Here is a 16,632-nt window from a genome sequence, read left to right on the forward strand (position 1 = left end):
AAAAACTAGACAGAAGCATTCTCAGAAACTTCTTTGTGATGAGTGCATTCTCCTCACAGCGTTGAAGCTTACTTTTAATAGAGCAGTTTTGAAACACTCTTTTGGTAGAATCTGCAAGTGGATATTTGGAGCGCTTTGAGGCCTAGGCTGGAAAAGGAAATGTCTTCACATAAAAACTAGACAGAAGCATTCCAGGAAACTTCTGTATGATAAGTGCATTCAACTCACAGACTTGAACGTTCCTTTTGATAGAACTCTTTTGAAACACTCCTTTTGTAGAATTTGTAAGTGTTTATTTGGAGCGCTTTGAGGCCTAAGCTGGAAAATGAAATATCTTCACGTAAGAACTAGACAGAAGCATTCTCAGAAACTTCTTTCTGATGAGTGCATTCAACACACAGACTTGAACCTTGCTTTTGAAAGAGCAGCTTTGAAACACTCTTTTCGTAGAATCTGCAAGTGGATATTTGGAGCGCTTTGAGGTCTATGCTGGGAAATGAAATCTCTTCACCTAAAAACTAGACAGAAGCATTCTCAGAAACTTCTGTGTGATGAGTGCATTCAACTCACAGACTTGAACGTTCCCTTTGATAGAACAGTTTTGAAACTCTCCTTTTGTAGAATCTGCAAGTGTTTATTCGGAGCACCTTGAGGCCTATGTTGGAAAAGGAAATATCTTCACATAAAAACTAGAGAGAAGGATTCTCAGAAACTTCTTTGTGATGAGTTCATTCAACTCACAGAGTTGAACCTACCAATTGATAGAGAAGTTTGGAAACACTCTTTTTGTGGAATCTGCAAGTGGATATTTGGAGCCGTTTGAGGCCTATGCTGGAAAAGGAAATATCTTCACATAAAAACTGAACAGAAGCATTCTCAGAAACTTCTTTGTGTTGAGTGCATTCAACTCACAGACTTGAACTTACCTATAGAAAGAGCAGTTTTGAAACACTCTTTTGGTAAAATCTGCAAGTGGTTATTTGGAGCACTTCGAGGCCTGTGCGGGGATATGGAATATCTTCACCTAAAAACTACAGAGAAGCATTCTCAGAAAGTTCTTCACGATGCATTCATTCAACTCACAGAGTTGAACCTTCCTTTTGATAGAACAGTTTTGAAACCCTCTTTTTGTAGAATCTGCAAGAGGATATTTGGAGCGTTTTGAGGCCTATGCTGGAAAAGGAAATATCTCCACATAAAAACTAGACAGAAGCATTCTCAGAAACTTCTTTGTGATGAGTGCATTCTACTCACAGCGTTGAAGCTTGCTTTTGATAGAGCAGTTTTGAAACACTCTTTTGGTAGAATCTGCAAGTGGATATTTGGAGCGCTTTGAAGTCTATGCTGGAAAAGGAAATGTCTTCACATAAAAACTAGACAGAAGCAATCCAGGAAACTTCTGTGTGACAAGTGCATTCAACTCACAGACTTGAACGTTCCTTTTGATAGAACTCTTTTGAAACACTCCTTTTGTAGAATTTGCAAGTGTTTATTTGGAGCGCTTTGAGGCCTAAGCTGGAAAAGGAAATATCTTCATGTAAGAACTAGACAGAAGCATTCTCAGAAACTTCTTTCTGATGAGTGCATTCAACACACAGACTTGAACCTTGCTTTTGAAAGAGCAGCTTTGAAACACTCTTTTCGTAGAATCTGCAAGTGGATATTTGGAGCGCTTTGAGGTCTATGCTGGGAAATGAAATCTCTTCACCTAAAAACTAGACAGAAGCATTCTGAGAAACTTCTGTGTGATGAGTGCATTCAACTCACAGACTTGAACGTTCCCTTTGATAGAACAGTTTTGAAACACTCCTTTTGTAGAATCTGCAAGTGTTTATTCGGAGCACCTTGAGGCCTATGTTGGAAAAGGAAATATCTTCACATAAAAACTAGAGAGAAGGATTCTCAGAAACTTCTTTGTGATGAGTTCATTCAACTCACAGAGTTGAACCTACCAATTGATAGAGAAGTTTGGAAACACTCTTTTTGTAGAATCTGCAAGTGGATATTTGGAGCCGTTTGAGGCCTATGCTGGAAAAGGAAATATCTTCACATAAAAACTGAACAGAAGCATTCTCAGAAACTTCTTTGTGTTGAGTGCATTCAACTCACAGACTTGAACTTACCTATAGAAAGAGCAGTTTTGAAACACTCTTTTGGTAAAATCTGCAAGTGGTTATTTGGAGCACTTCGAGGCCTGTGCTGGGATATGGAATATCTTCACCTAAAAACTACAGAGAAGCATTCTCAGAAAGTTCTTCATGATGCATTCATTCAACTCACAGAGTTGAACCTTCCTTTTGATAGAACAGTTTTGAAACACTCTTTTTGTAGAATCTGCAAGAGGATATTTGGAGCGTTTTGAGGCCTATGCTGGAAAAGGAAATATCTTCACATAAAAACTAGACAGAAGCATTCTCAGAAACTTCTTTGTGATGAGTGCATTCTCCTCACAGCGTTGAAGCTTACTTTTGATAGAGCAGTTTTGAAACACTCTTTTGGTAGAATCTGCAAGTGGATATTTGGAGCGCTTTGAGGCCTAGGCTGGAAAAGGAAATGTCTTCACATAAAAACTAGACAGAAGCATTCCAGGAAACTTCTGTATGATAAGTGCATTCAACTCACAGACTTGAACGTTCCTTTTGATAGAACTCTTTTGAAATACTCCTTTTGTAGAATTTGCAAGTGTTTATTTGGAGCGCTTTGAGGCCTAAGCTGGAAAAGGAAATATCTTCACGTAAGAACTAGACAGAAGCATTCTCAGAAACTTCTTTCTGATGAGTGCATTCAACACACAGACTTGAACCTTGCTTTTGAAAGAGCAGCTTTGAAACACTCTTTTCGTAGAATCTGCAAGTGGATATTTGGAGCGCTTTGAGGCCTATGCTGGGAAATGAAATCTCTTCACCTAAAAACTAGACAGAAGCATTCTGAGAAACTTCTGTGTGATGAGTGCATTCAACTCACAGACTTGAACGTTCCCTTTGATAGAACAGTTTTGAAACACTCCTTTTGTAGAATCTGCAAGTGTTTATTCGGAGCACCTTGAGGCCTATGTTGGAAAAGGAAATATCTTCACATAAAAACTAGAGAGAAGGATTCTCAGAAACTTCTTTGTGATGAGTTCATTCAACTCACAGAGTTGAACCTACCAATTGATAGAGAAGTTTGGAAACACTCTTTTTGTGGAATCTGCAAGTGGATATTTGGAGCCGTTTGAGGCCTATGCTGGAAAAGGAAATATCTTCACATAAAAACTGAACAGAAGTATTCTCAGAAACTTCTTTGTGTTGAGTGCATTCAACTCACAGACTTGAACTTACCTATAGAAAGAGCAGTTTTGAAACACTCTTTTGGTAAAATCTGCAAGTGGTTATTTGGAGCACTTCGAGGCCTGTGCTGGGATATGGAATATCTTCACCTAAAAACTACAGAGAAGCATTCTCAGAAAGTTCTTCACGATGCATTCATTCAACTCACAGAGTTGAACCTTCCTTTTGATAGAACAGTTTTGAAACACTCTTTTGGTAAAATCTGCAAGTGGTTATTTGGAGCACTTCGAGGCCTGTGCTGGGATATGGAATATCTTCACCTAAAAACTACAGAGAAGCATTCTCAGAAAGTTCTTCACGATGCATTCATTCAACTCACAGAGTTGAACCTTCCTTTTGATAGAACAGTTTTGAAACACTCTTTTTGTAGAATCTCCAAGAGGATATTTGGAATGTTTTGAGGCCTATGCTGGAAAAGGAAATATCTTCACATAAAAACTAGACAGAAGCATTCTCAGAAACTTCTTTGTGATGAGTGCATTCTCCTCATAGCGTTGAAGCTTACTTTTGATAGAGCAGTTTTGAAACACTCTTTTGGTAGAATCTGCAAGTGGATATTTGGAGCGCTTTGAGGCCTAGGCTGGAAAAGGAAATGTCTTCACATAAAAACTAGACAGAAGCATTCCAGGAAACTTCTGTATGATAAGTGCATTCAACTCACAGACTTGAACGTTCCTTTTGATAGAACTCTTTTGAAACACTCCTTTTGTAGAATTTGCAAGTGTTTATTTGGAGCGCTTTGAGGCCTAAGCTGGAAAATGAAATATCTTCACGTAAGAACTAGACAGAAGCATTCTCAGAAACTTCTTTCTGATGAGTGCATTCAACACACAGACTTGAACCTTGCTTTTGAAAGAGCAGCTTTGAAACACTCTTTTCGTAGAATCTGCAAGTGGATATTTGGAGCGCTTTGAGGTCTATGCTGGGAAATGAAATCTCTTCACCTAAAAACTAGACAGAAGCATTCTCAGAAACTTCTGTGTGATGAGTGCATTCAACTCACAGACTTGAACGTTCCCTTTGATAGAACAGTTTTGAAACACTCCTTTTGTAGAATCTGCAAGTGTTTATTCGGAGCACCTTGAGGCCTATGTTGGAAAAGGAAATATCTTCACATAAAAACTAGAGAGAAGGATTCTCAGAAACTTCTTTGTGATGAGTTCATTCAACTCACAGAGTTGAACCTACCAATTGATAGAGAAGTTTGGAAACACTCTTTTTGTGGAATCTGCAAGTGGATATTTGGAGTCGTTTGAGGCCTATGCTGGAAAAGGAAATATCTTCACATAAAAACTGAACAGAAGCATTCTCAGAAACTTCTTTGTGTTGAGTGCATTCAACTCACAGACTTGAACTTACCTATAGAAAGAGCAGCTTTGAAACACTCTTTTGGTAAAATCTGCAAGTGGTTATTTGGAGCACTTCGAGGCCTGTGCTGGGATATGGAATATCTTCACCTAAAAACTACAGAGAAGCATTCTCAGAAAGTTCTTCACGATGCATTCATTCAACTCACAGAGTTGAACCTTCCTTTTGATAGAACAGTTTTGAAACCCTCTTTTTGTAGAATCTGCAAGAGGATATTTGGAGCGTTTTGAGGCCTATGCTGGAAAAGGAAATATCTCCACATAAAAACTAGACAGAAGCATTCTCAGAAACTTCTTTGTGATGAGTGCATTCTACTCACAGCGTTGAAGCTTGCTTTTGATAGAGCAGTTTTGAAACACTCTTTTGGTAGAATCTGCAAGTGGATATTTGGAGCGCTTTGAGGCCTATGCTGGAAAAGGAAACGTCTTCACATAAAAACTAGACAGAAGCATTCCAGGAAACTTCTGTATGACAAGTGCATTCAACTCACAGACTTGAACATTCCTTTTGATAGAACTCTTTTGAAACACTCCTTTTGGGGAATTTGCAAGTGTTTATTTGAAGCGCTTTGAGGCCTAAGCTGGAAAAGGAAATATCTTCACGTAAGAACTAGACAGAAGCATTCTCAGAAACTTCTTTCTGATGAGTGCATTCAACACACAGACTTGAACCTTGCTTTTGAAAGAGCAGCTTTGAAACACTCTTTTCGTAGAATCTGCAAGTGGATATTTGGAGCGCTTTGAGGCCTATGCTGGGAAATGAAATCTCTTCACCTAAAAACTAGACAGAAGCATTCTGAGAAACTTCTGTGTGATGAGTGCATTCAACTCACAGACTTGAACGTTCCCTTTGATAGAACAGTTTTGAAACACTCCTTTTGTAGAATCTGCAAGTGTTTATTCGGAGCACCTTGAGGCCTATGTTGGAAAAGGAAATATCTTCACATAAAAACTAGAGAGAAGGATTCTCAGAAACTTCTTTGTGATGAGTTCATTCAACTCACAGAGTTGAACCTACCAATTGATAGAGAAGTTTGGAAACACTCTTTTTGTAGAATCTGCAAGTGGATATTTGGAGCCGTTTGAGGCCTATGCTGGAAAAGGAAATATCTTCACATAAAAACTGAACAGAAGCATTCTCAGAAACTTCTTTGTGTTGAGTGCATTCAACTCACAGACTTGAACTTACCTATAGAAAGAGCAGTTTTGAAACACTCTTTTGGTAAAATCTGCAAGTGGTTATTTGGAGCACTTCGAGGCCTGTGCTGGGATATGGAATATCTTCACCTAAAAACTACAGAGAAGCATTCTCAGAAAGTTCTTCACGATGCATTCATTCAACTCACAGAGTTGAACCTTCCTTTTGATAGAACAGTTTTGAAACACTCTTTTTGTAGAATCTGCAAGAGGATATTTGGAGCGTTTTGAGGCCTATGCTGGAAAAGGAAATATCTTCACATAAAAACTAGACAGAAGCATTCTCAGAAACTTCTTTGTGATGAGTGCATTCTACTCACAGCGTTGAAGCTTACTTTTGATAGAGCAGTTTTGAAACACTCTTTTGGTAGAATCTGCAAGTGGATATTTGGAGCGCTTTGAGGCCTATGCTGGAAAAGGAAATGTCTTCACATAAAAACTAGACAGAAGCATTCCAGGAAACTTCTGTATGACAAGTGCATTCAACTCACAGACTTGAACGTTCCTTTTGATAGAACTCTTTTGAAACACTCCTTTTGTGGAATTTGCAAGTGTTTATTTGGAGCGCTTTGAGGCCTAAGCTGGAAAAGGAAATATCTTCACGTAAGAACTAGACAGAAGCATTCTCAGAAACTTCTTTCTGATGAGTGCATTCAACACACAGACTTGAACCTTGCTTTTGAAAGAGCAGCTTTGAAACACTCTTTTCGTAGAATCTGCAAGTGGATATTTGGAGCGCTTTGAGGCCTATGCTGGGAAATGAAATCTCTTCACCTAAAAACTAGACAGAAGCATTCTGAGAAACTTCTGTGTGATGAGTGCATTCAACTCACAGACTTGAACGTTCCCTTTGATAGAACAGTTTTGAAACACTCCTTTTGTAGAATCTGCAAGTGTTTATTCGGAGCACCTTGAGGCCTATGTTGGAAAAGGAAATATCTTCACATAAAAACTAGAGAGAAGGATTCTCAGAAACTTCTTTGTGATGAGTTCATTCAACTCACAGAGTTGAACCTACCAATTGATAGAGAAGTTTGGAAACACTCTTTTTGTAGAATCTGCAAGTGAATATTTGGAGCCGTTTGAGGCCTATGCTGGAAAAGGAAATATCTTCACATAAAAACTGAACAGAAGCATTCTCAGAAACTTCTTTGTGTTGAGTGCATTCAACTCACAGACTTGAACTTACCTATAGAAAGAGCAGTTTTGAAACACTCTTTTGGTAAAATCTGCAAGTGGTTATTTGGAGCACTTCGAGGCCTGTGCTGGGATATGGAATATCTTCACCTAAAAACTAGAGAGAAGCATTCTCAGAAAGTTCTTCACGATGCATTCATTCAACTCACAGAGTTGAACCTTCCTTTTGATAGAACAGTTTTGAAACACTCTTTTTGTAGAATCTGCAAGAGGATATTTGGAGCGTTTTGAGGCCTATGCTGGAAAAGGAAATATCTCCACATAAAAACTAGACAGAAGCATTCTCAGAAACTTCTTTGTGATGAGTGCATTCTACTCACAGCGTTGAAGCTTACTTTTGATAGAGCAGTTTTGAAACACTCTTTTGGTAGAATCTGCAAGTGGATATTTGGAGCGCTTTGAGGTCTATGCTGGAAAAGGAAATGTCTTCACATAAAAACTAGACAGAAGCATTCCAGGAAACTTCTGTATGACAAGTGCATTCAACTCACAGACTTGAACGTTCCTTTTGATAGAACTCTTTTGAAACACTCCTTTTGTAGAATTTGCAAGTGTTTATTTGGAGCGCTTTGAGGCCTAAGCTGGAAAAGGAAATATCTTCACGTAAGAACTAGACAGAAGCATTCTCAGAAACTTCTTTCTGATGAGTGCATTCAACACACAGACTTGAACCTTGCTTTTGAAAGAGCAGCTTTGAAACACTCTTTTCGTAGAATCTGCAAGTGGATATTTGGAGCGCTTTGAGGTCTATGCTGGGAAATGAAATCTCTTCACCTAAAAACTAGACAGAAGCATTCTGAGAAACTTCTGTGTGATGAGTGCATTCAACTCACAGACTTGAACGTTCCCTTTGATAGAACAGTTTTGAAACACTCCTTTTGTAGAATCTGCAAGTGTTTATTCGGAGCACCTTGAGGCCTATGTTGGAAAAGGAAATATCTTCACATAAAAACTAGAGAGAAGGATTCTCAGAAACTTCTTTGTGATGAGTTCATTCAACTCACAGAGTTGAACCTACCAATTGATAGAGAAGTTTGGAAACACTCTTTTTGTGGAATCTGCAAGTGGATATTTGGAGCCGTTTGAGGCCTATGCTGGAAAAGGAAATATCTTCACATAAAAACTGAACAGAAGCATTCTCAGAAACTTCTTTGTGTTGAGTGCATTCAACTCACAGACTTGAACTTACCTATAGAAAGAGCAGTTTTGAAACACTCTTTTGGTAAAATCTGCAAGTGGTTATTTGGAGCACTTCGAGGCCTGTGCTGGGATATGGAATATCTTCACCTAAAAACTACAGAGAAGCATTCTCAGAAAGTTTTTCACGATGCATTCATTCAACTCACAGAGTTGAACCTTCCTTTTGATAGAACAGTTTTGAAACACTCTTTTTGTAGAATCTGCAAGTGGATATTTGGAGCGCTTTGAGGCCTAGGCTGGAAAAGGAAATGTCTTCACATAAAAACTAGACAGAAGCATTCCAGGAAACTTCTGTATGATAAGTGCATTCAACTCACAGACTTGAACGTTCCTTTTGATAGAACTCTTTTGAAACACTCCTTTTGTAGAATTTGCAAGTGTTTATTTGGAGCGCTTTGAGGCCTAAGCTGGAAAAGGAAATATCTTCACGTAAGAACTAGACAGAAGCATTCTCAGAAACTTCTTTCTGATGAGTGCATTCAACACACAGACTTGAACCTTGCTTTTGAAAGAGCAGCTTTGAAACACTCTTTTCGTAGAATCTGCAAGTGGATATTTGGAGCGCTTTGAGGTCTATGCTGGGAAATGAAATATCTTCACCTAAAAACTAGACAGAAGCATTCTCAGAAACTTCTGTGTGATGAGTGCATTCAACTCACAGACTTGAACGTTCCCTTTGATAGAACAGTTTTGAAACACTCCTTTTGTAGAATCTGCAAGTGTTTATTCGGAGCACCTTGAGGCCTATGTTGGAAAAGGAAATATCTTCACATAAAAACTAGAGAGAAGGATTCTCAGAAACTTCTTTGTGATGAGTTCATTCAACTCACAGAGTTGAACCTACCAATTGATAGAGAAGTTTGGAAACACTCTTTTTGTAGAATCTGCAAGTGGATATTTGGAGCCGTTTGAGGCCTATGCTGGAAAAGGAAATATCTTCACATAAAAACTGAACAGAAGCATTCTCAGAAACTTCTTTGTGTTGAGTGCATTCAACTCACAGACTTGAACTTACCTATAGAAAGAGCAGTTTTGAAACACTCTTTTGGTAAAATCTGCAAGTGGTTATTTGGAGCACTTCGAGGCCTGTGCTGGGATATGGAATATCTTCACCTAAAAACTACAGAGAAGCATTCTCAGAAAGTTCTTCATGATGCATTCATTCAACTCACAGAGTTGAACCTTCCTTTTGATAGAACAGTTTTGAAACACTCTTTTTGTAGAATCTGCAAGAGGATATTTGGAGCGTTTTGAGGCCTATGCTGGAAAAGGAAATATCTTCACATAAAAACTAGACAGAAGCATTCTCAGAAACTTCTTTGTGATGAGTGCATTCTACTCACAGCGTTGAAGCTTACTTTTGATAGAGCAGTTTTGAAACACTCTTTTGGTAGAATCTGCAAGTGGATATTTGGAGCGCTTTGAGGCCTATGCTGGAAAAGGAAATGTCTTCACATAAAAACTAGACAGAAGCATTCCAGGAAACTTCTGTATGACAAGTGCATTCAACTCACAGACTTGAACGTTCCTTTTGATAGAACTCTTTTGAAACACTCCTTTTGTGGAATTTGCAAGTGTTTATTTGGAGCGCTTTGAGGCCTAAGCTGGAAAAGGAAATATCTTCACGTAAGAACTAGACAGAAGCATTCTCAGAAACTTCTTTCTGATGAGTGCATTCAACACACAGACTTGAACCTTGCTTTTGAAAGAGCAGCTTTGAAACACTCTTTTCGTAGAATCTGCAAGTGGATATTTGGAGCGCTTTGAGGCCTATGCTGGGAAATGAAATCTCTTCACCTAAAAACTAGACAGAAGCATTCTGAGAAACTTCTGTGTGATGAGTGCATTCAACTCACAGACTTGAACGTTCCCTTTGATAGAACAGTTTTGAAACACTCCTTTTGTAGAATCTGCAAGTGTTTATTCGGAGCACCTTGAGGCCTATGTTGGAAAAGGAAATATCTTCACATAAAAACTAGAGAGAAGGATTCTCAGAAACTTCTTTGTGATGAGTTCATTCAACTCACAGAGTTGAACCTACCAATTGATAGAGAAGTTTGGAAACACTCTTTCTGTAGAATCTGCAAGTGAATATTTGGAGCCGTTTGAGGCCTATGCTGGAAAAGGAAATATCTTCACATAAAAACTGAACAGAAGCATTCTCAGAAACTTCTTTGTGTTGAGTGCATTCAACTCACAGACTTGAACTTACCTATAGAAAGAGCAGTTTTGAAACACTCTTTTGGTAAAATCTGCAAGTGGTTATTTGGAGCACTTCGAGGCCTGTGCTGGGATATGGAATATCTTCACCTAAAAACTACAGAGAAGCATTCTCAGAAAGTTCTTCACGATGCATTCATTCAACTCACAGAGTTGAACCTTCCTTTTGATAGAACAGTTTTGAAACACTCTTTTTGTAGAATCTGCAAGAGGATATTTGGAGCGTTTTGAGGCCTATGCTGGAAAAGGAAATATCTCCACATAAAAACTAGACAGAAGCATTCTCAGAAACTTCTTTGTAATGAGTGCATTCTACTCACAGCGTTGCAGCTTACTTTTGATAGAGCAGTTTTGAAACACTCTTTTGGTAGAATCTGCAAGAGGATATTTGGAGCGCTTTGAGGTCTATGCTGGAAAAGGAAATGTCTTCACATAAAAACTAGACAGAAGCATTCCAGGAAACTTCTGTATGACAAGTGCATTCAACTCACAGACTTGAACGTTCCTTTTGATAGAACTCTTTTGAAACACTCCTTTTGTAGAATTTGCAAGTGTTTATTTGGAGCGCTTTGAGGCCTAAGCTGGAAAAGGAAATATCTTCACGTAAGAACTAGACAGAAGCATTCTCAGAAACTTCTTTCTGATGAGTGCATTCAACACACAGACTTGAACCTTGCTTTTGAAAGAGCAGCTTTGAAACACTCTTTTCGTAGAATCTGCAAGTGGATATTTGGAGCGCTTTGAGGTCTATGCTGGGAAATGAAATCTCTTCACCTAAAAACTAGACAGAAGCATTCTCAGAAACTTCTGTGTGATGAGTGCATTCAACTCACAGACTTGAACGTTCCCTTTGATAGAACAGTTTTGAAACACTCCTTTTGTAGAATCTGCAAGTGTTTATTCGGAGCACCTTGAGGCCTATGTTGGAAAAGGAAATATCTTCACATAAAAACTAGAGAGAAGGATTCTCAGAAACTTCTTTGTGATGAGTTCATTCAACTCACAGAGTTGAACCTACCAATTGATAGAGAAGTTTGGAAACACTCTTTTTGTGGAATCTGCAAGTGGATATTTGGAGCCGTTTGAGGCCTATGCTGGAAAAGGAAATATCTTCACATAAAAACTGAACAGAAGCATTCTCAGAAACTTCTTTGTGTTGAGTGCATTCAACTCACAGACTTGAACTTACCTATAGAAAGAGCAGTTTTGAAACACTCTTTTGGTAAAATCTGCAAGTGGTTATTTGGAGCACTTCGAGGCCTGTGTTGGGATATGGAATATCGTCACCTAAAAACTACAGAGAAGCATTCTCAGAAAGTTTTTCACGATGCATTCATTCAACTCACAGAGTTGAACCTTCCTTTTGATAGAACAGTTTTGAAACACTCTTTTTGTAGAATCTGCAAGTGGATATTTGGAGCGCTTTGAGGCCTAGGCTGGAAAAGGAAATGTCTTCACATAAAAACTAGACAGAAGCATTCCAGGAAACTTCTGTATGATAAGTGCATTCAACTCACAGACTTGAACGTTCCTTTTGATAGAACTCTTTTGAAACACTCCTTTTGTAGAATTTGCAAGTGTTTATTTGGAGCGCTTTGAGGCCTAAGCTGGAAAAGGAAATATCTTCACGTAAGAACTAGACAGAAGCATTCTCAGAAACTTCTTTCTGATGAGTGCATTCAACACACAGACTTGAACCTTGCTTTTGAAAGAGCAGCTTTGAAACACTCTTTTCGTAGAATCTGCAAGTGGATATTTGGAGCGCTTTGAGGTCTATGCTGGGAAATGAAATCTCTTCACCTAAAAACTAGACAGAAGCATTCTCAGAAACTTCTGTGTGATGAGTGCATTCAACTCACAGACTTGAACGTTCCCTTTGATAGAACAGTTTTGAAACACTCCTTTTGTAGAATCTGCAAGTGTTTATTCGGAGCACCTTGAGGCCTATGTTGGAAAAGGAAATATCTTCACATAAAAACTAGAGAGAAGGATTCTCAGAAACTTCTTTGTGATGAGTTCATTCAACTCACAGAGTTGAACCTACCAATTGATAGAGAAGTTTGGAAACACTCTTTTTGTGGAATCTGCAAGTGGATATTTGGAGCCGTTTGAGGCCTATGCTGGAAAAGGAAATATCTTCACATAAAAACTGAACAGAAGCATTCTCAGAAACTTCTTTGTGTTGAGTGCATTCAACTCACAGACTTGAACTTACCTATAGAAAGAGCAGTTTTGAAACACTCTTTTGGTAAAATCTGCAAGTGGTTATTTGGAGCACTTCGAGGCCTGTGCTGGGATATGGAATATCTTCACCTAAAAACTACAGAGAAGCATTCTCAGAAAGTTCTTCACGATGCATTCATTCAACTCACAGAGTTGAACCTTCCTTTTGATAGAACAGTTTTGAAACACTCTTTTTGTAGAATCTGCAAGAGGATATTTGGAGCGTTTTGAGGCCTATGCTGGAAAAGGAAATATCTTCACATAAAAACTAGACAGAAGCATTCTCAGAAACTTCTTTGTGATGAGTGCATTCTCCTCACAGCGTTGAAGCTTACTTTTGATAGAGCAGTTTTGAAACACTCTTTTGGTAGAATCTGCAAGTGGATATTTGGAGCGCTTTGAGGCCTATGCTGGAAAAGGAAATGTCTTCACATAAAAACTAGACTGAAGCATTCCAGGAAACTTCTGTATGACAAGTGCATTCAACTCACAGACTTGAACGTTCCTTTTGATAGAACTCTTTTGAAACACTCCTTTTGTGGAATTTGCAAGTGTTTATTTGGAGCGCTTTGAGGCCTAAGCTGGAAAAGGAAATATCTTCACGTAAGAACTAGACAGAAGCATTCTCAGAAACTTCTTTCTGATGAGTGCATTCAACACACAGACTTGAACCTTGCTTTTGAAAGAGCAGCTTTGAAACACTCTTTTCGTAGAATCTGCAAGTGGATATTTGGAGCGCTTTGAGGTCTATGCTGGGAAATGAAATCTCTTCACCTAAAAACTAGACAGAAGCATTCTGAGAAACTTCTGTGTGATGAGTGCATTCAACTCACAGACTTGAACGTTCCCTTTGATAGAACAGTTTTGAAACACTCCTTTTGTAGAATCTGCAAGTGTTTATTCGGAGCACCTTGAGGCCTATGTTGGAAAAGGAAATATCTTCACATAAAAACTAGAGAGAAGGATTCTCAGAAACTTCTTTGTGATGAGTTCATTCAACTCACAGAGTTGAACCTACCAATTGATAGAGAAGTTTGGAAACACTCTTTTTGTAGAATCTGCAAGTGGATATTTGGAGCCGTTTGAGGCCTATGCTGGAAAAGGAAATATCTTCACATAAAAACTGAACAGAAGCATTCTCAGAAACTTCTTTGTGTTGAGTGCATTCAACTCACAGACTTGAACTTACCTATAGAAAGAGCAGTTTTGAAACACTCTTTTGGTAAAATCTGCAAGTGGTTATTTGGAGCACTTCGAGGCCTGTGCTGGGATATGGAATATCTTCACCTAAAAACTACAGAGAAGCATTCTCAGAAAGTTCTTCACGATGCATTCATTCAACTCACAGAGTTGAACCTTCCTTTTGATAGAACAGTTTTGAAACACTCTTTTTGTAGAATCTGCAAGAGGATATTTGGAGCGTTTTGAGGCCTATGCTGGAAAAGGAAATATCTTCACATAAAAACTAGACAGAAGCATTCTCAGAAACTTCTTTGTGATGAGTGCATTCTACTCACAGCGTTGAAGCTTACTTTTGATAGAGCAGTTTTGAAACACTCTTTTGGTAGAATCTGCAAGTGGATATTTGGAGCGCTTTGAGGCCTATGCTGGAAAAGGAAATGTCTTCACATAAAAACTAGACAGAAGCATTCCAGGAAACTTCTGTATGACAAGTGCATTCAACTCACAGACTTGAACGTTCCTTTTGATAGAACTCTTTTGAAACACTCCTTTTGTGGAATTTGCAAGTGTTTATTTGGAGCGCTTTGAGGCCTAAGCTGGAAAAGGAAATATCTTCACGTAAGAACTAGACAGAAGCATTCTCAGAAACTTCTTTCTGATGAGTGCATTCAACACACAGACTTGAACCTTGCTTTTGAAAGAGCAGCTTTGAAACACTCTTTTCGTAGAATCTGCAAGTGGATATTTGGAGCGCTTTGAGGCCTATGCTGGGAAATGAAATCTCTTCACCTAAAAACTAGACAGAAGCATTCTGAGAAACTTCTGTGTGATGAGTGCATTCAACTCACAGACTTGAACGTTCCCTTTGATAGAACAGTTTTGAAACACTCCTTTTGTAGAATCTGCAAGTGTTTATTCGGAGCACCTTGAGGCCTATGTTGGAAAAGGAAATATCTTCACATAAAAACTAGAGAGAAGGATTCTCAGAAACTTCTTTGTGATGAGTTCATTCAACTCACAGAGTTGAACCTACCAATTGATAGAGAAGTTTGGAAACACTCTTTTTGTAGAATCTGCAAGTGAATATTTGGAGCCGTTTGAGGCCTATGCTGGAAAAGGAAATATCTTCACATAAAAACTGAACAGAAGCATTCTCAGAAACTTCTTTGTGTTGAGTGCATTCAACTCACAGACTTGAACTTACCTATAGAAAGAGCAGTTTTGAAACACTCTTTTGGTAAAATCTGCAAGTGGTTATTTGGAGCACTTCGAGGCCTGTGCTGGGATATGGAATATCTTCACCTAAAAACTACAGAGAAGCATTCTCAGAAAGTTCTTCACGATGCATTCATTCAACTCACAGAGTTGAACCTTCCTTTTGATAGAACAGTTTTGAAACACTCTTTTTGTAGAATCTGCAAGAGGATATTTGGAGCGTTTTGAGGCCTATGCTGGAAAAGGAAATATCTCCACATAAAAACTAGACAGAAGCATTCTCAGAAACTTCTTTGTGATGAGTGCATTCTACTCACAGCGTTGAAGCTTACTTTTGATAGAGCAGTTTTGAAACACTCTTTTGGTAGAATCTGCAAGTGGATATTTGGAGCGCTTTGAGGTCTATGCTGGAAAAGGAAATGTCTTCACATAAAAACTAGACAGAAGCATTCCAGGAAACTTCTGTATGACAAGTGCATTCAACTCACAGACTTGAACGTTCCTTTTGATAGAACTCTTTTGAAACACTCCTTTTGTAGAATTTGCAAGTGTTTATTTGGATCGCTTTGAGGCCTAAGCTGGAAAAGGAAATATCTTCACGTAAGAACTAGACAGAAGCATTCTCAGAAACTTCTTTCTGATGAGTGCATTCAACACACAGACTTGAACCTTGCTTTTGAAAGAGCAGCTTTGAAACACTCTTTTCGTAGAATCTGCAAGTGGATATTTGGAGCGCTTTGAGGTCTATGCTGGGAAATGAAATCTCTTCACCTAAAAACTAGACAGAAGCATTCTGAGAAACTTCTGTGTGATGAGTGCATTCAACTCACAGACTTGAACGTTCCCTTTGATAGAACAGTTTTGAAACACTCCTTTTGTAGAATCTGCAAGTGTTTATTCGGAGCACCTTGAGGCCTATGTTGGAAAAGGAAATATCTTCACATAAAAACTAGAGAGAAGGATTCTCAGAAACTTCTTTGTGATGAGTTCATTCAACTCACAGAGTTGAACCTACCAATTGATAGAGAAGTTTGGAAACACTCTTTTTGTAGAATCTGCAAGTGGATATTTGGAGCCGTTTGAGGCCTATGCTGGAAAAGGAAATATCTTCACATAAAAACTGAACAGAAGCATTCTCAGAAACTTCTTTGTGTTGAGTGCATTCAACTCACAGACTTGAACTTACCTATAGAAAGAGCAGTTTTGAAACACTCTTTTGGTAAAATCTGCAAGTGGTTATTTGGAGCACTTCGAGGCCTGTGCTGGGATATGGAATATCTTCACCTAAAAACTACAGAGAAGCATTCTCAGAAAGTTCTTCACGATGCATTCATTCAACTCACAGAGTTGAACCTTCCTTTTGATAGAACAGTTTTGAAACACTCTTTTTGTAGAATCTGCAAGAGGATATTTGGAGCGTTTTGAGGCCTATGCTGGAAAAGGAAATATCTTCACATAAAAACTAGACAGAAGCATTCTCAGAAACTTCTTTGTGATGAGTG

The sequence above is a fragment of the Pongo abelii genome, chromosome 13, assembly GCF_028885655.2.
Source record: "Pongo abelii isolate AG06213 chromosome 13, NHGRI_mPonAbe1-v2.0_pri, whole genome shotgun sequence".
NCBI classification, from domain to species: domain Eukaryota; kingdom Metazoa; phylum Chordata; class Mammalia; order Primates; family Hominidae; genus Pongo; species Pongo abelii.